Genomic DNA, 20,088 nt, shown 5'->3' with positions numbered 1-20,088 from the left:
GATATGCAAACTGCAAGCATCCCAATAAGATGTTAGGTTAGTCAGGTTGGTTAATGTGGCAATTACATTGGTTGCTATGAACTAGAGTACTATGAACACTACTTCTTATGCTGGCTTGCTCATTTCAACAATCCAGTCAGATGGTAGCTACATTTAAAGCCCATCTCTAGGCAAATATTGTGTACCTCTTCTTTCCCTCTCCCCTCCCACCCATTCACTTTTTTAACTGAATCACGTCCCTCAATGGTGCTTCTTCGAGGAGAAGAGACCAATGATCCAGTGCTGCAGTGTGTGCCCTCCATTGACTGGTTCTCCCCAGATGATTTTATCCCGTCACTGAAGTCTTCTGGAGCATAAGAGAACCCTGTTACTGTACAGCCAGTGAGAAGTGTCCAGGCCACCCTGGCAGTGACATGGGCACCCCAAGAAGGATCTTTATATTCTGCAGTGAGTAATGTAGAGCAGTGGTCCTCAACCCTGGTCCTCAGGGCCCGCTAACAGGCCAGGTTTGCAAGATAACTAAATTACATCACAGGTGATATCATTTGCTGCTCAGTGATTGCAGTATTCTAGTCTGCATCTCCCCAAGGTAATACTTAAAATCTGGCCTGTTAGTGGGCCCAGAGGACCAGAGTTGAGGACCACTGATGTAGAATACACAGCACCTGGTGCATTATGTGACCACAAATTTGGGTAAATAAAAGGGGCTTTAGGTAGCTTTTTTTTACCCAAAGATAATTAGAGAGAGTGAGGTGTAAAGGGGAGGGGGGCACGTTGCATTTGGAAGCCTACATGAAAAAAATCATTGTTTTTTTAATTATTAATGGTTATAGTATATCACAGTAATTTTATCCAGGATTTTAGGATCCTTCTTTTAAAGGAGAAACATAGATACTCGCTCAATACTAATTAAATTCAAACCTTATACAAAGTTCGGAGGCCCGTGCCTTATGATCGTGTTGGAACTACACTTTCCTGGCATACTCTGCCAGTTTTTGACCAATACTCTATTACAAGCACTTAAATAACAAGTTGACATATTACCAGCCCTCGCCCCAGTACTGGTACACCCCATTTAGGTAAGAACAGAGGGACAAAAACAAAAGTAAATATAAGCAGCTGCGGAGGTTAGAATAACGTGAACCTGCTGCTTTGATTTATATAAGCAAAGCTTATGGTTATTTTGAGGTGACCTTAGATAATAAATATGAAGGCATGATCCAACTTTATACAAGTTTCTTCACAGGATAGTGCATAGATGCAAATGATCAGATGGCCTGAACATGCATGCTATATGGCTAAAAGTATGTGTACACCCTTCAAAACAAGTATTTCTAGTAAAGGATACTACAACAAAGACACTTTAGACAATTTTGCGCTTCCAACCTTGTAGCAATAGTTTGGGGAAGGTTCTTTACTGTTCTAGCATAACTAGTCCACTGTACACAAGGCCAGCTCCATGAAGACATGATTTGATAAGTTTGGTATGGAGGAACTTGAATGACTTGCACAGAGCCTTGGCTTCAAACCTCCAAAACAACTCTGGGATGAATTGAAACCCCAGTTGTGAGCCAAATCCTTTCATTCAACATTATTAATTGACCTTACAAATTCTCCTATGGTTGAATGGGCACAAATTCCCACAGATGCACTTGAAAAACATACAGAAAATCTTCCCAGAAGAGTGAAGGCTGTTATAGATGCAAAGGGTGATGCAGCAACTCCATATTATTGTCCATGGTTTTGGAATGTGAAATCTACCAAGCTCATATATGATGGTCAGCTAACCTCATACTTTTGGTTACATAGTGAAAGATTATGCCATGGCACCAGAAGGGGGAAGTGCTGCAATACACCTCCAGGCTGGCTTAATTTAAGGGGGAAAACCATCGCTAGCTGCTAATTCAATTAAGATTGGTCAACTGGCCACCTGCGATCTTCTGCTAGTGTTCATAGACATAAAGGTCATCTCATGCCTATAGCCAATTTACAATTTTCAACATTTCACAGATGCCATATACTAAGTTTAAAGGATTTATTTCATTTCCATTTTTTCTTAAACATGGAAACATTTTGATAGTTGTCTCCATCTATGGCTGTAATAAGATTGTGTGAATAAAAGTGTTTTCAGTGAGGTGAAGATTAGAAAGTTGTTTGAAAGTCAGGAGATTGGAGATGTTTGTAGGATTTATGTATGTGAGCCATACTGTGATTTGGTTGCAGAATGTGAATTCAAAGATGAATGTTTCACCTTTCTTCCTGGTGTAACAATAATACACCTAACCTACATAAAAAGCTTCTAAAGCTAGGCAGTCCATAAATAATGTGCAAAGTTACATATTGCTACCAGTCAGAGTTCAGCTTGCTGTAGCTAGAACAGTAGATAACAGATTGGCTGCTATACGTTACAGCACTATCCTCTTTATTTTTAAAATACACATATATATTGTTCCTTATTGTTGGAAAGCAGTGGTGGTGCCCTATCATCATTTAGTACTCTCAGTTTGTTGGTGATATTTTGGATGGAGCCAACACAACCTTGGAAGATTATGAATTTCTGAAACTTATTATAGCTCATTACTGTAAGGCTTCATGTACACATAGCCTATTATGACCGCCAGCCGTGGGAAAACGCGGCAAAACTGCGCTGCGATTTTGCCGTGTTTTGTGGCGGTCAAAGTGTTACTATCCTGAAAGCGATTCTTCTACGTTCAGGGAGGGAGGTTGAAGCTCACCTAAATGCGGCAGCTACTAAACTCTGCTAGAAGCCTATGTGTACATGGACACAATGGCTTTTAAGAAGTTGAGTTTAGGAACTTTGGCAAAAAAACACCAAAAGCTCCTAAACTCAAGTTTAGGAGCTGTAGTGTCCATGCAGCCTAATGCCTCGTACACACACGCAACGATTGTTGGCCGTAAATTTTCGGCCAACGTCCGTCCGGCCGATTGTCGGCTTGTTAGTATGATGCTTCCAACAACCGACTCCGACTTTTCGGCCAAACAAAATCTGGTGTGCAGGCTATACAATTTTTTTTGGCCGTCAACAGAACGGCCGATTTTCCGTCAGTCAGTACAGATTTCGGCAGACAAAAATCTGATGAGCAAGACTGGGCATGCTCAGTGAAAAAAAAAAAACACACGGAAAGTAAACCAGCACATGACATCACTTCTGAAGTTGGTTTTTGTTGGTCGAGAAAATTTGTGTGCAGTCTAGAGCACATTTCAACCAACACAACAACAATGGATAATCATTGCCTGTGTACGAGGCTTTAGGCTTCAAGTACACTAGCCTACACTGGCAGCTCCTAAACTTGATTTTTTGGAGCTTTTGGCATTTTTTTGCCAAAGCTCCTAAACTCAGTTCCATAAAAGCCTATGTTTCAATGTACACATAGGCTTTTAGCAGAGTTTAGGAGCTGCCCTGTTTAGGTGAGCTTCAACCTCCCTCTCCTGAACGTGGAAAAATTGCGTTCAGGATAGGAAAGTTTTGACCGCTGGCCGAGGGACAACAAATAAATGTGATTTTGCCCCATTTTGCGTTTTCCCGCAGCTGCGGTAAATGTAAGCTTGTGTACATGAAGCCTTAGAGCTGATCAAGCTGCAAACCCTTATCATAGCAAACCCATTTACCTTGTTGATGGCTCATTTCTCAGCACAGGTAGGATTTTATTTTTCCTATTATTCTCAGCCTAGGTACAAGATCTTTGTTTAAAGCTGCCATTCAGTTAACAGGATATTTGATCCACCGTCGGTAAAAAGATAGTCTAGAAAATAGAGTTTCTTATGTATGTTCATTTATGAATTTCATATTTATGACTAAGTATGTTTTATCCCAAAAGGTTGAAATACACTTTAAACTATAACCCTGTCTTTAACCCTGCCAGTTTAAATATTGGCTAGATACACTACAGTTACCCAAGTACAATGTATTCCATATTTTTCCCAATGTTCTCCAGTCAGTGTCATAGATTTCCCAATCTGTCCATAAGAAATCTACATTTTTATTTGGAAGTACAGTATATATTTTACCCTAGTCTGTTTTCATCTTACAAATCATAAAGAAACTCAACACAGAATGGTACGTAGCACTATTCCATCACCCATTCCTAAGGGTGGTGTACATATACTGTGCTATTGGAATCTACATTTAGGGTGCACTGAGGTCACAGAACACATTGACACCCCATGATATTTATACTGGGCGGTGTAATATAAACTTGGGAGGTAAGTCAGTTGTGTATATAGATTTGAGCAATTATTAATCCTGATAACCTGTGGCTCATTTTCTATACCTGTACAATATTTTTATGTAATCTTTTGTATTGTCAATAAAAAAAAAAAAAACTTACTAGAATGTGTTTTTTATTCATTTCAAAACATCATTGCTTGTATTATTCACACAGTAATGTGCAGTTGTAGGGATTTATTGTTTTAGTTTAAAGTGGAACTTTAGTCAGAAAATTAAGTCCTGCCAGATCACATCAGGCTAGCCCCTTTTGCAGGCATAGATATGCAGGGCTTTTTTTCCTGAAGAATGGGTGCAGGAACTCCCCCCTTCTGAGTCACCCTTTGTTTCCACCCACTACCCACCTCTGAGCACTGTCCCTTGGTTCCACCCCCTACCCACCTCCCACGCACAACAAAATACCTCACCAGCAGCAAAAGATCCACCCCAGCAACATTAGACCCCCTCCAGTAGCAACAACGGCTCTCCCAGCAACCAGTATCAATAGATCAGCCAACCTCTACCTCAACTGGAGATCCCTACCAACAACATAAGTCCCCCCAGCAACAATAGATCCACTAGCAGCAACAATAGACCCTCACACAATAACAGATCCTTGCCAGTGACAATAGATCCCCAAGCAGTCAGCACCAAGAGACCCTCCAATACACCCAACACCCCTTGCTTATATGTACATTAAGCACTGGAGGTGCCGGGACTGCGTTCCCCCGGGTTCCTGCTGAAAAAAAGCCCTGTAGATATGTAAAACATTAAAAATAAGTGTCTATACTGTTTAAAGTCCAGTAATACACTGTCTCACCCTGCTCTGCACATGCTCAGTTGCTCTCCATTTTTAGGAACTACCGAGATTGTAGAGGCCGATCTGCTGACAGCCTTAAAGTTGAATTAAACCCTCCTATCCTTTACAGCCAAGGAAGCTGCTTCTGTTTAATCTGCAACTGCCATGGTGCTGCACATGTGATCAGTTATGACTCCAACTATTTGATGGTTTGACAGTTTGATTGAGGGCACAAGCAAATGTGACAGTTAGCAATCCCCGCATTCCAGGAATGCAACTGTTTTTTCAATGGGTTTAGTTCAATTTTATGATTTACTGCTGTTCAGGGGCTCTGCCACATCCACATCTGACCCACTGGGATGTTTTTCTGGCCCACAGCTTGAGTCGTCAGACTGACTGCAGGGTCGGTTTCTGCTCAAGCTATGTCAGGTAGCAGGAACTGCGCTGCATACTCACCTTTGTTAATATACAGTGTAGGTCTCGCAGCCCGACAATGCCTGCCCAGCCCGACGCCTCACTAAGTTGTTGATTGCTAGGACCGGCTGCACCTCCCACTTCACTGTTAGTATCAGTCCTTTACAGCTGTAATTCTGCTTACAATGCGTCTGTGTAACAGCTGGGCCAGAGCTGGGAGGTGCAGAAGAACAGCACTGAAGCCAGACACAGATGGAAGTAAGACACAAACATGGCTGCTGGTGCTGTTGGGGGGAGAAGGGGGTTCTCTGATGGGGACACAAATGTGGAAAGGTGGCTCTGATGAGGGACACAAATGTGGAAGAAGGCACTCTAAGGGGGACACAATTGTGCAGAGGTCTCTGATGGGGACATAAATGTGCGGTGGGAGCTCTGATGGGGAAAGAAATTAATGGGGGGGGGGGGCTCTGACGGTGACACAAATAATTAGGGTGTCTCTGATGGGGACACAAATATGCAGGGGGCTCTTATGGGGACACAAATATGCAGGGGGGCTCTAATGGGGACACAAATATGTGAGGGGGCACTGATGAGGACACAAATGTGTGGAGGGGTTTGATGGGGACACAAATGTGCAGGAGGGGTCTGATGGGGACACAGTACGTGGGGGCGCTCTGATGGTGACACAAATGTGTCAGGGGGCTCTGAGGGGACACAAATATACAGGGAGTTTTTTATGGGGACACAAACATGCAGGGGGGCTCTGATGGGAACACAAATATGTGAGGGGGGTTTGATGGGGACTCAAATGTGCGTGGGGGGGTCTGATGGGGACACAAATGTGTGGCAGGGGTCTGATAGGGACACAGTGTGTGGAGGAGGCTATGTTGGGGGGGGGGGGGGCACTGAAGGGGACACAAATATGCAGGGGGGTCTGATGGGGACACAAATGTATGGCATGGGTCTGATGGGGACACAGAGTGTGTGCAGGGGGGGCTATGTTGGGGGGCACTGAAGGGGGCGAAAAATATGCAGGGGGTTCTTATGGGGACAGAAATATGCAGGGGGGCTTTAATGGGGACACAAATGTGCAGTGGGGGTTTGATGGGGACACAAATGTGCAGGAGGGGTCTAATCGGGACCAGGTCCCCCATATAGATCCCCCTTACAGCAGGCCAGGGTGAGGTGACGTCCCGTCCCCCATATAGATCTCCCCCCTTACAGCAGGCCAGGGTGAGGTGAGGTCCCGTCCCCCATATAGATCCCCCTTAAAGCAGGCCAGGGTGAGGTGAGGTCCCCCATATAGATCACCCCTAACAGCAGGCCAGGGTGAGGTGAGGTCCCCCATATAGATCCCCTCTTACAGCAGGCCAGGGTGAGGAGAGGTCCCCCATATAGATACCCCCTTACAGCAGGCCAGGGTGAGGAGAGGTCCCGTCCCCCATATAGATCTCCCCCTTACAGCAGGCCAGGGTGAGGTGAGGTCCGGGGTCCCCCATATAGATCCCCCTCACCCTGGCCTACTGTAAAGGGGGTGATCTATATGGGGCATGGGACCTCACCTCACCCTGGCCTGCTGTAAGGGGAATCTATATGGGGGACCTGCCCTGGCCTGCTCTAAAGGGGGATCAATAGGGACCCTGCTCTAAAGGGGATCTATGCCATAGATCCCCCCTTTAGAGCAGGATCCCCATAGATTCCCTTTAGCGCAGGCCAGGGTCCCCATAGATCCACCTTTAGAGCAGGCTCCATCTAGCCCAGTCTTGGATCATCTCCAGGGTATGGTTCCATTTTGATGTTTAGTTTTTGTTCTTGATATTTTTTGTCGTTTACGATGGTTGTGAGACGACATATAATAGCATGGCCCATGCTAGGTTACTACATTTGTAGATTTGTATTCATAGACCTGCTGAAAATTTGGAGAATGTGTAATGCATGTTTGCACTCAATAAAGTGTTTGAAAATAAACTTGTATTTAGATGCATTTTACTTTAATTACATCAGTATTTTCATAACAAACAATACATGTGCTTAGGGGGTAAGGGTTTGTGAGAGACTCGAGTGCTAAAATCCCGCGGGTTAGGGGGCGCAAATTACTTGCCTTGCCCCGGGTGCTGGCAACCCACGCTACGCCACTGCTCTGATGGGGACACAAACATGCAGGGGGGGGCTCTGATGAGGACACAAATATGCAGCGGGGGGTCTGATGGGGACCAAATGTATGGAAGTGTATGTGTGATGGTCCTGTGCACACTGGAAGTTTACAGATACAGGTGCACAATCCAGCTCTACTGTTGGCATCCTGTCCAATTCTGTTCTGCAACAGATTCATTTATAAATAACTGATTTTATGTGAAACATGCACAATGTGACCCCGAAGTGAAAAGTTTGGAGACCCCTGGCCTAGGCAATACCTCCGGCAGTTCCCCTCCCCCGCCCACAACCTTCTGTGTCACAGGTCCCAAGAGGCTGCGGGACCATTCACAAAGCGCAATACAGCTCACGCATGCCTAGTGGTAAGCAAGTTGTGAAGGCACAAAGAGTCACAGCCGGCTTCCCACAGTTAAAATGCTGGTACCGTAGACCTGAAGACCGGCAAAAAATTGGCCTGGGTGAAAACAGTGCAGGATCGCTGGGCAGATAGGTGGTATTTTACAGTTTTACAGCTACAGTTTTGTACCTGCTGACTCATTTTTTCGAAAACTCTTTACTCTTTAATGAAGAATGCTGCAAAGAAATAAGAGTCCTCAGATACCTTTAGCTCACTTACTTTTAAGTCCTGAGAAGTACATAGTCACAGGATGGTACTGGGTGCAATGATAATGGCCAGGCACTTTAGGGGAAATTTACTAAAACTGGTAAGGACAGCATCTGGAGCTGCTGTGCATAACCAATCAGCTTCCAGCTTTAAAGAGGAAGTAAACTTCCATCTTTAAATTTTTCCTATAGGTAAGCCTATGATAAGGCTTACCTATAGGTAGTGTAAATATCTCCTAAACATGCACCTTTTAGGAGATATTTACTGTACATGCCTCTAGTGACATCTCTGGCGCATGCACTCTGAAGGAATGGCAAGTTGGCAACCCGAGCCGTTCCTTCAAAGCCCTGTGCCGTGACAGGCGGCTCCTGCGAGTGTGCGTGGGAGTGACGTCATCGTGGCTCCGGCCAGTCACAGAGACGGAATCAGCGAATCTGGAAGTGAGATGGGTGAAGATGGAAGACATAGCATCACTGGAAGGTTTCGTTTTCAGGTAAGTTTTATATAATGTGTTAGTATTCCATGCATACTAGCACATTATGCCTAAGCCTTGCAAGTAAGAAAACATGCAGCGGTTTATAACTTTAACTTGTTCGGGTTATGCATTGAAAATGAAAGCTAGAAGCTGATTGGTTACCATGTACAGTCCTAGTATTTTCCACTCTGAGCCTTTTTTTTTTTTTTACAATTCCATTGCTAAATAATTTGGAGACAGAGGGGTAATCTTGAAGAAGGAAGATCTTACCAACAATTTGCCTTTGGGATCAATAAAGTATTCTGAATCTGAATCTCACTGTTGGAGTACCCAAGACATTATAGAAATTATGAAGGCTACTATTGTTGAGATCTCTTTCAGTAAATACTAGTTCATTGGCTATAATATTTTGGGCAGTGCATTCAACACCCCATATGTAATTTTGTAGCTGTCTTTTGTTTGGTGACGTAATGAACTGGGTCTCTTCAGCAGTGAGTGGTGTTGTTGTTAAGGGCTCTTTCACACGGTCCGCCTCCGTAGGCGTATCCGTGCTGCTCAGCGGGGATCGATCCGCGATCCCCGCTGAGCCGGCGGATGACAGCCTGTCCGCTCTCATCCGATCCGATCCCCAGGACGGATGGAAAATAGGGTTTCCATCCGTCCGGATTTCACGGACAGGAACGGATGCGGATGGCAGCGGGTGTCAGCGGACATGTCACCGCTGACATCCGCTGCTCCATAGGGCTGAATGGGGCATCCGATCAGATCCGCCTAAAAAACTGACAGGCGGATGTGATCGGAGTGCCCATGTGAATGAGCCCTTAGACACCAGTGCCATTCCCTACAACGTTGTACTGTACGCAAGTCCTAAGTCCTACAAGATTAACGCACCGCTAGGTGTTTATGATGTCCTGGAACCAACAGGTGTTGGTCCATGCAGCAAAGATTCTGCATGGGACAGTGACCCATGTCAATAAAATGTGGCAGAAGAAAACTGATTACACAGGGTAGATCGATGGCATTTTTTCACACCCTTACATGAAGATTGCAGTGATTCACATCTGTGAGAAAAATGCAGTTGACCGATCCTATACAATCTATTTTTTTTTCCACCACAACTGATTAGCTTGGGTTGATCAGTCTTCACTATCTGTCGCTATCACTTGGCCATGCCATTTTTGTCTTGCTCAATCGATGTCCAATTCAACTGTCAAACCAGACATCAATCATTCTGTTTTATCACACTGGGGGAGATGCGGCTTCGATCGGGTCTCCGATGACGTAACCTGGAGGCGGCGTCCATGACGTCACACCTGGGTTACTCGACTGCTAAAGGCGGCAGTTTCAAAAAGTGAGTGTATTCAAAAATGCAGTTTTCGGCATTTTGAATACATGGAAGTGTAGTGGAGGGGTTTAGGGTCTTTAAGACCCTCGATCCCTCCATAAAGAGTACCTGTCACTGCATATTGCTTTTACAAGGGATGTTTACATTGCTTGTGACAGCAATAAAAGCGATCAGATTTTTTTAATTTTAAAAACCTGTGTTAAAATTGAAAAAAAAAAAGAAAAAAAATAGGAAAGAAAAATTTTTTTTAGTCGCGCCCGTCGCCGTGAGCTCGTATACTGAAGTCGCGCTGCAAATGAAAACGCTGTTCAAACCACACATGTGAGGTATCACCGCGATCGCCAGAGCATGAGCAATAATTTAAAAAAAAGAGCTACACTCAAACTCTAAACTGGGAACCGTTAAAAAATTTGAAAGCGTCGCCTATGGAGATTTTTATTGACCGTAGTTTGTCGCCATCCCACAGGTGTGTGCAATTTTAAACCGTAACATTTTGGGTATCTGTTTACTTGGCGTGACATCATCTTTCACAATATACAAAAAATGGGCTAACTTTACTGTTTAGTTTTTTTTAAATGCAGTGAAATGTGATTTTTCATAATTTTTTTTAAAAAAAAATGGCGTTTGAAAGACCGCTGCGCAAATACCTCGTGAAACAAATTTTTGCAATGACCACCATTTTATTCTTCCGAGTCTTTGCTAAAAAAAAAAAAATATATATATATATATATATATATATATATGTATATATATATATATATATATATATATATATATATATAATGTTTGGGGCTTCTAAGTAGTTTTCTAGCAAAAAATACTGATTTTAACTTGTAAACAAAAAGTGTCAAAAATAGGCTCAGTCCTAAAGTGGTTAATAAATCTTCCCCACTGTGCATGGCCACCATTAGTGGTGCGCAGTCATGTTGGAGCAGGAAGAGCCATCCCCAAACCGTTCCCACAAATTTGGGAGCATGAAAATGTCCAAAATGTCTTGGTATGCTGATGCCTTAAGAGTTCCCTTAACTGGATCTAGGGGGTCATGCCCAATCCCTGAAAAACAACCCCACACCATAATCCCCCTCCACCAAATGATTTGGACCAGTACACAAAGCAAGGTCCATAAAGACATGGATGAGCGAGTTTGGGGTGGAGTCCTGACATCGACCCGATAGAACACCTTTGGAATGAATTGTGGAGACTGTGAGCCAGGCCTTCTCGTCCAACATCAGCGCCTGACCTCACAAATGTGCTTCTGGAAGAATGGGCAAACATTCCCATAGAAAAAGTATCAAAAAATATCCTGCGCACTGGATAATATATGTGATGTTTTTTATTGATATATATATAAAGAAATTGTGCCACAGTGTGTTAAAAGGAGAGATCCTGGGAGTTTGCTGCCACCCCTATATTTCCTACTAGATAATCTAGATAGTATATAAAAGAGTATGGGGTAGGCGCTCCTCTATATGTCAAAAATTAATATAGAGAATATTTTATATGTGCCTATAAAGTGCTGAGTGTTTTCCTGGTGTGTTTTGTAACTTATGAACTCAATAATAATCCAAAAATATAAACAATCAATAGATCAATACTAAATATTCAGTGCAAAAGTGCCAGAGTGCAATAAATAAATTTATATGCAGACAACCATTGCTTGTATTCCTTTCCCACCACTAGAGGGAGTGGTGTGCAAATACTAGAATATGTAGTATTTATTAACCACTTTACCACCGGAGGATTTTGCTGTCTTCCGTCCAGGCCACTTTTTGCGATTCGGCGCTGTGCGACTTCAACTGACAATTGCGCGGTTGTGCGACGCCGTACCCAAACGAAATTTACGTCCTTTTTTTCCCACAAACAGAGCTTTCTTTTGGTGGTATTTGATCACCTGTGCGATTTTTACTTTTTGCGCTATAAACAAAAAAAGAGCGTTTATTTTGAAAAAATAACAATATTTTTAATATTTTTTTATATGAAATTCCCCCCAAAAAAGATGTAAAAACCAATTTTTTAAAAAATTTTTCGCCAATTTGTTTTATGCTACATATGTTTGGTAAAAAAAATTACAATAAGCGTATTTTTATCGGTTTGCGCAAAAGTTATTGTGTTTACTAACAAAGGGAAAGATTTCTGTCATTTTTGGTGTTTTTTTTTTTAACGCGCAATGGCGGCGATCTGCGATTTTTTTTGCGGGACTGCGACATTGCGGCGGACAGATCGGACCCTTGACTGACATTTTTGACACTTTTGGGGGTACCAGTGACATTACTGCAGTAATCAGTGCTATAAATATGCATTGTTACTGTAAAAATGACACTGGCAGGGAAGGGGTTAATTTTATTGGAGAGGGAGGGGTTAATGTATGCCTGGTGCTTACTGACGTGTGTGGGGGGAGGTGACTGAGTGACACAAGGACAGATCGCATGTTCAGCTATGCTGAACAGTCCAATCTGTCACTCCCTGTCACTATGGAGATCCGCCCGCTGTGTTTAAACACAGCGGGCGGATCTCCAGACTCGATCCCCGACGATCGGGTAAGAGCAGAAGGGGAGTGTCTGACGACGTAGTACTACGTCGTCAGACGATAACGAGCCACTCTGCCGCAGTAATATTACTGTGAGCAGAGGTAAAGTGGTTAAACACTTATACAGGTGATTTGATTAATAGTGCGTGATCTATAAAGGTGCCATTATGTAGTCCACAGATAAATAAATGAAATTATGAATAATATACTAAAGTGCTGAAAATGAGTGACCCTTAGAGTGTGGTCTATATACAGCTTACTGAGACAAATTGTGCAATACAAGCGGTGCAAAAGTGTCAATGCATATGATCACATGAAAACAGTATTTCTGACACTCCTGGTGTAGCACCCTACAGGTAGGTGCTAGGTAAATGTATAGTGGGCCTTGTCTGCCTAACAGCAGGGCCATGATTTATTTTTGCTAGGGTGTCATGGCTTCCAGGTGTGCCTGCTGAGAGGGGAGTCTCCCCACTGGCTCTGTGAGAGGCTTCTCATAGGGCAGTGGAGGAAACCCAATCAAGGGACACATTCAGACTTGTAACTACCCCAGAAGGCAGATTATGGCGCAAAGGATTCTGGGAGAGGGTATAAGTTTGTGGGAAGTGCGTGACTGGGTGTCTTTGGCAGGAGCATAGTACCAGGAGAGAGAGAACGGCTGTCTCTCCTACTGTCTGAGGAAGAGGATATCTCGGGGTGTCGCCTGAGAATCCAGAGAGTGCTGAGTTGAGCTGAGGGGATCTGGTGTGCCGAGAACCTGCGGAGAGCGAGAGGGGTCCAGTCCCAGGAAAGCCTGCACAGGTCGTGAGTACTGAGGATTGCCCCTGGGGGTCTGAAGTTTTAGAGGAGACCATTCCGGAAGAGGTTCGGGGATACAGTGTCAGCTAGCTGTAAAGGGGGTACCCAGGTTGAGGACCCTGAAGTGACAGAGGGGGGTACATAGTCAGTGGACCCTGAAGAGCTAAAAGTGTAAAGGGGGCACCTGCAGTTCGGGCCCTGAATTGCACAGAGTACCAGTTGAGAGTTGCGGCCATACAGGAATTCACAACAGGCTACCTCAAGCCAGTGCAAGGCTGGAGGGAGTAGTCAATGACTGCAGTGCAGCAGCGTCAGTAGTTCAATACTTTACAGTCCTGAGTCTTCTGGACTTAAAGTCGAGAATTCAGCACTTCTTTCAAGTTACAGTGTGTTTTAAGCATCAGTGAGCGCTGGCTAGCATCCCAAGTTGTACTTAGTTGAGCCTAAAGGAGTATCCCACTCATTCCCTTCTCCCATCCCCTTAAATACAATAAAACAAAGATGCCGGAGTTGTCAATGTGTCAGTTCTCACACCCAGGGCCGCAGCTCACATGGGCTGGAGAGGTAACCGGTAACGATGGCAGACCCACATCAGGCTCAATGCCTGGAAAACCTGCTACACTAAAAAGTCCATAGAAATATACAGTGCTTGTTCAAATTCCGTGACAGTTTTAGTGGTATTCACAGTTCTTAACCACTTGCCGACTGCCTAACGCCAATCTACGTCGGCAGTCAGCCCCTCACAGGCAAAGTGACGTAGGGCTACGTCACTAGCTTGTGAGGGTCTAGGGAGCGAGCGCGCGCTCCCGCTCCCGCGTGGTCACGGACCCCCCCCGCGCGTGTGACCGGCGGACCCGATGTCCGCCGGTCACTCGGCGATCGGCGGGGGAGAGGGAGAATGTCAGGCAGCTTGTGTAAACAAGCCACCTGTCATTCTCCTTGCTGTTAGGATACTGATCACTCGGATCTAGTATGTAGATCCGTTGATCAGTGTCCATACAGCTCAAGCCCCAGCCAATCACAGTAGAAAGCACGCCCCTAGGGATACACACAGCCCCTCCCTCCCAAATAAAGTTAACCCCTTCACTACCAGTGTATTTTTACAGTAACAGTGCATATATATAGCACTGATTACTGTAGAAATGTCACTGGTAACCCCAAAAGTGTCAAAAATGTCAGTCAAGGGTCCGATCTGTCCGCCCCAATGTCGCAGTACCGCAAAAAAAATCGCAGATCGCCGCCATTACACGTTAAAAAAAAAAACAACAAAAATGACAGAAATCTTTCCCTTTGTTAGTAAACGCGATAACTTTTGCGCAAACCAATCAAAATACGCTTTTTGCGATTTTTTTTACCAAACATAGGTAGCATAAAACAAATTGGCCGAAAAAGTAAAAAAATTTTGATTTTTAAATTTTTTTTTTGGGGAATTTCATATAAAAAAATGTGAAAAATATTGCTATTTTTGCAAAATTGACGCTCTTTTTTTGTTTATAGCGCGTGATCAAAAAATCGCACAGGTGATCAAATACCACCAAAAGAAAGCTCTGTTTGTGGGGAAAAAAAGGACGCCAAATTCGTTTAGGTACAGCGTCGCACGGCCGCGCAATTGTCCGTTAAAGTCACGCAGTGCCGAATCGCAAAATACCCCCTGGTCGGAATGGGGGTAAAATCTTCCGGGGCTTAAGTGGTTAAATGAAGTGCATAAATCCAGTTGGGGTCCTTCCCCGTTGGTATACAACAATGGCTAAAGTGACTTGTGCCTTTTCCTTTCCTTAGTGCATAGAAGGCTCGTGCAAGGTGCTATCCCCCTATGGTCATGCACTCACCACATCTCCTTACCCCTGCAGGGGTACACAGCCTTATCTGCAGTAAGGATGTCCTGGTCTCCCCAGCTTTATCCTAATGCCTCCTATGGATTCACGGCTCCCAACATGGAAAAATAGAAGAGAACTCCCATTGTGTAGTATTTACAATATTTTATTTCTAATAGAAAATATCCACTCACAGTGTAGTAATCGCTGTTCAGTACGGATGTCCGGGATGGACCCAGACATCCGTTCTAAACAGCGATTACTACACTGTGAGTGGATATTTACTATTAGAAATAAAATGTAAAAAATAAATAAATAAAAAAGAAATAAAATATTGTAAAAGCTACACAATGGGAGTTCTCTACTATTTTTCTATGTTGGGAGCTGTGAAACCATAGGAGGCATTAGGATAAAGCCGGGGAGACCAGGACATCCATCCATAAGGATGTGTACCCCTGCAGGGGTAAGGAGATGCGGTGAGTGCATGACCATAGGGGGATAGCACCTTGCACGAGCCTTCTATGCACTAAGGAAAGGAAAAGGCACGAGTCACTTTAGCCATTGTTGTATACCTGCAATCACTAGAAGACCACGGGGAAGGACCCCAATTGGATTTATGCACTTCATTTAAGAACTGTGAATACCACTAACACTGTCACGGAATTTGAACAAGCACTGTATTTTTCTATGGGCTTTTTAGGAGTGTCAGAAATACTGTTTTCATGTGATCATAGGCATTGACACTTTTGCACTGCTTGTATTGCACAATTTGTTTCAGTAAGCTATATATAGACCACGCACTAAGGGTCACCCATTTTCAGCACTTTAGCATATTATTTATAATTTCATTTATATATCTGTGGACTACATAATGGCACCTTTATAGATCACGCACTATTAATCAAATCACCTGTGTAGCAATATTTCAAGGCATTGGGCCTGACGTGGGTCTGCCATGGTCACCGGTAACACCAACAGCACATTTAAACTGATTTCCCAAGTGGGAGATCTGAGTCAAAGAACAGTCTGGCATCTTTGGTTTGTTTTGTTTATTTGATATAAGGATGGGAGAAGGGAATGAGTGGGATACTCCTCTGGCTCAACTAGGTAAAAATTGGGACACTTGAGAAAAAATGCCTTTCAGCGCGGACTTGATGCCGGCTGGCGCTTGAAATCACTGACTTGCTTGCACTGTCCTAAAACTGACTTCTGACACTCTGGTTAGCTCAAACTGCTCCCTCTAGTCCTTCCTGACTGAGGTAGCCTTTAGTAACACTGTTGCTGTTGCAACTCTCAACACTGTACACTGCAAACTATACACTTCAACTGTACACTGAATACTTCAGGACCCAACCACTGGCACCCCCTTTACTCTTCAGGGTCAACACTGGCACCCCCTTTCCTTTGCTCCTGCACCGGCTAGCTAGCTCCCGGGTCCCTCTGACCTTCTCCGGAGTGGTCCCCTCTCACTAGGCAGACCCCTAGGGGCAGTTTGCAGTGCTCACAACTGGGAATGCTTTCCTGAAACTCGTCCCCTCTCAGCTCCACTGGTCCTCAGCACACCGGATCCTCTCTGCAGCTCAGCTCAGCCCTCTGTCCCCTCAGGCAAGCTGCCTGGGACACCCGATTCCTCTTGACAGGAGGAGAGAAAGCCGTACCCTCCCTCCTGGGACTCTGCTTCCCGCCAAAGACGCTGTATCATGTGCTCCCCTCAAACTTATACCCAATCCCAGAATGCTGTGCGGCAGAATCTGCCTTTCTGGGGTAGATACAAGCCTGGGTGTGCCATTGGCTGGGATTCCTCCACTGCCCAATGAGAGCCCTCATTGAGCACAGTGGGGAGACTCCCCAGTCTCAACAACCAGACCTGGGAACCATGACAGCCCAGCTGAAAATCATGGCCCTGCTGATAAGCAGACAAGGCCTACTACACTTTACCTAGCACCAACCTTGTAGGGTGCTACATCCACCCCATACCAAACTGAGTCATGTCCCCACTGACTCCCAGACAGCCGTCTCCTATCAAAAACTTCAGCCAAAAACTCAGGAGTATCCCACAAACCTGGAAAAGGGGGAAAAGGGAAGGAACAAATGTACAAATAAATTATGTGGAAAAATATAGCTATACATTACTCTGCTGTACAAATATACAAACAATTTAGGTGCATGAAGATGATGCACCCCCCACCAAACAAACTTGCTTGGTGGGGATTTTAAGCAAGCACAATTTACACTCCCTCACTGACTATCTCTATGATGAGCCCACCTATAGAGAAATGGAAGTTAGTCAGCTGCATACATTAAGAAAATACAAGACTAACTGACTGTACAGTTGAGTGAGAAGACGCTCCTACTCAGGGCGACCTTCTCACTCCCTTCCCTGACTACCTCTGCTGACCAGTGTCTTGACTCGCTGGGTCCACTCCTTCCGGGTAAGAAGTCTGTGCCCTAACACTGGCTATCGGCTAACTATGAAGTGTCCTTTCTTAAAAGTAAGACACAGCGCCTCCTGGCTGTTTCTCAAAGTACTTCTTGTCAGGAAGCAGGGCAAGCCACTGAAGCCTGGATGGTCTGCAGTCCTGCTGAGTCAGGGAAGTAGCAACAGGGGTCCCTCAGGGCACCCCCCAACCAAAGTTTCTGGATACACACTTGAACTTGTATTAGTCATTTGTTTCTTCTCCTTGCTTGAACTGTGGAAAGTCTCTCACACAGTATTTGTAATCCACACATAGATCCTGGCCCTGTGCCCCAAGGGATCTGGCATAGCAAACATTCTCTTTAAGACCCTGGCCTGATGGCCCAAAGGGTCTGCAAATTAACTTAAACATTCTCAACAGGAAACTTGTAGAATTCAGCATTACATTTTTTTTCGCACAGTCCTTTTGGTCAGCTGCGATGGCCAGCCGGCCATGAATGCACAGTTTGACAATTTGTTTTTAAAAGAACACTTTTTCTTTTAAATGAAGTAGTCGGGATGAGGAACCTGGACATAAGCTCCTTGTTCATCCTTCACTCTTATAGACTAGGCCTGACCTGATCCATCTGGGCGGCGGACCTCCACCCTGTCTATGTAAATTGAATGCCCATTGTTCCACTGAGCTTTAACAGCAATAAACCTTTCTTTCAATTCTGGTCCTGGTGAGTCTCTGCATGGTTTAGGGATAAAGAGGAAATCCCATATGACCTCATTGCACCAAAAGTCTCTGTGTTTTTCAACTAGCAACATAACCTCTCTTGGAGCATAGGGGTAGTCGTACCCATATTCTAGCGCCACCTTGCGCTGCATCCACCTTTGCAGTCTGGACAATCTGGGAAGGGTTTTCTGGTTGCCCCTCCCAGGTGGAGAAAATGGGGTTACTATTCGTTAAATCATGTTCTCATATGCTGCGTTCTGGTCCCGAGCCCGGGCAATGTTACCAGGAGGGGTTAAATCAGGGATCCTTTTAACATATGTTTCACAGAACCCCAACTTTTGAGCTATTCCATAGCCTCCTTATCACTGCAACTTTAGGACCTGGGGAGCTGCTCCCAGCTTCTGACCCCCAGTCCCACTCTGTTTTTACAGCCGATCCCCAATCATCAATCCCCTCCTCTATGGAACCATATCTGCACTGGAAGGATGGGGATCCTATAGGTACAATTCCTGCTTCTTCCTCATCACTGGTACTAGTGTGTGAGACTTGAATAACTGCAGGCTTTGCAGGCTGCTGAATAGCGATGGGAGCAGATCCTGCCACTACTGCTGCGGTAGATGCATTTTCCGGCCACCCTCCGGCCGCTGGTGCTGGCATGCATCCCCTTCCTAGGGAACTCTGTGACCGAGCCCCCCTTACAGATATTGAGGGCCCACTGTCTGCTGGCATAGCCTCCAGCTTCACCATTAAGCGCAACGTGCCCCTACCGCCTCAGCGGAGGAAGTTGGATTCTGTCCCGGTCACCTCCTGAGTCCTGACTTCCAAGTGACATACAACTCCTTGGGCCAGCCCTCGCTCCTCTCTGCCCACGGCAGCAGATAGCCACATTGCCCACATTGGACCCACACTTGCACCTTTAACTTTATGTTTGCACATTGAGGACATACCGCTCCTAGGTACTCCAGGCCGCCTCCTGTGCACAGCGCGAGTCCGCCTTCAGGCACCATCCGGATGCCTGTGTCCCACACAAGGGATGGATTGGGCTGGTGGATCTGCTCCTGTGTCTGCCTAGCAAAGTCTCCGCCGATGGTGGCAGCAATAGCGGTCACATTCTTCTGTTCTCTAATAAACGCCATCTTCCTTTCTCCTACACGTGTCTTCCTCGCAGCCACACCTGAAGGAAGGGGTATTAATAGGCCTCCCTTGGTCACTCCTGATTGGCTGGATGTTCCTGCTATCTCCACCCTTTCGCCATGTTGGGCGGTAACTCCTCCTGCTAGGCAGGTCTGTGTGAAGCGCGCTTTACCGCGTGGTACAGTAACACTTCCCCTGCCATACTCTCTCGCTCTAGCCCACAGGGAAGTTGCTACAAAGCGGACCATGTCACTTGCCAGACATGCATCCACTCTCCTCACTTGGACCAGGGCCTCAACTTCGCCTTCCTCTCCTGAAGTCAGCTGTCCCTCCTTGCTTGGCAAGAGTAATATCCCGCTGTCAGACGCACGGTCAATAGTTCTCTTTCTAGCTGCACATGTGCAATTGATATCCTCCATACTGTCTCCGAGGTTAGTCCCACTACCTCTCCCGGCATGGCCGACTGCAATCCTCACAGTATCTGTGCACTTACTCCTTACTCCTTTTCCCTCTGCTCTCCAATATCTGACAGCAGAGTGTCATAGTCCATGTGGAAGGTTCCCATCATTTTGCAGACTTTACTTCTCGCAGATCCGGCCTCACACTTGGCTTGACTTTTGAATAACAGTTCTGGTCACAAAAGTTGACTTTTCCAATGTTTTCTTTTG

This window comes from Pelophylax lessonae (genome assembly GCF_965119305.1).
Source record: "Pelophylax lessonae genome assembly, chromosome: 7".
NCBI classification, from domain to species: Eukaryota; Metazoa; Chordata; class Amphibia; order Anura; family Ranidae; genus Pelophylax; species Pelophylax lessonae.
The sequence above is the reverse complement of the archived record's forward strand: the minus strand, read 5'-3'. Positions refer to the sequence as shown.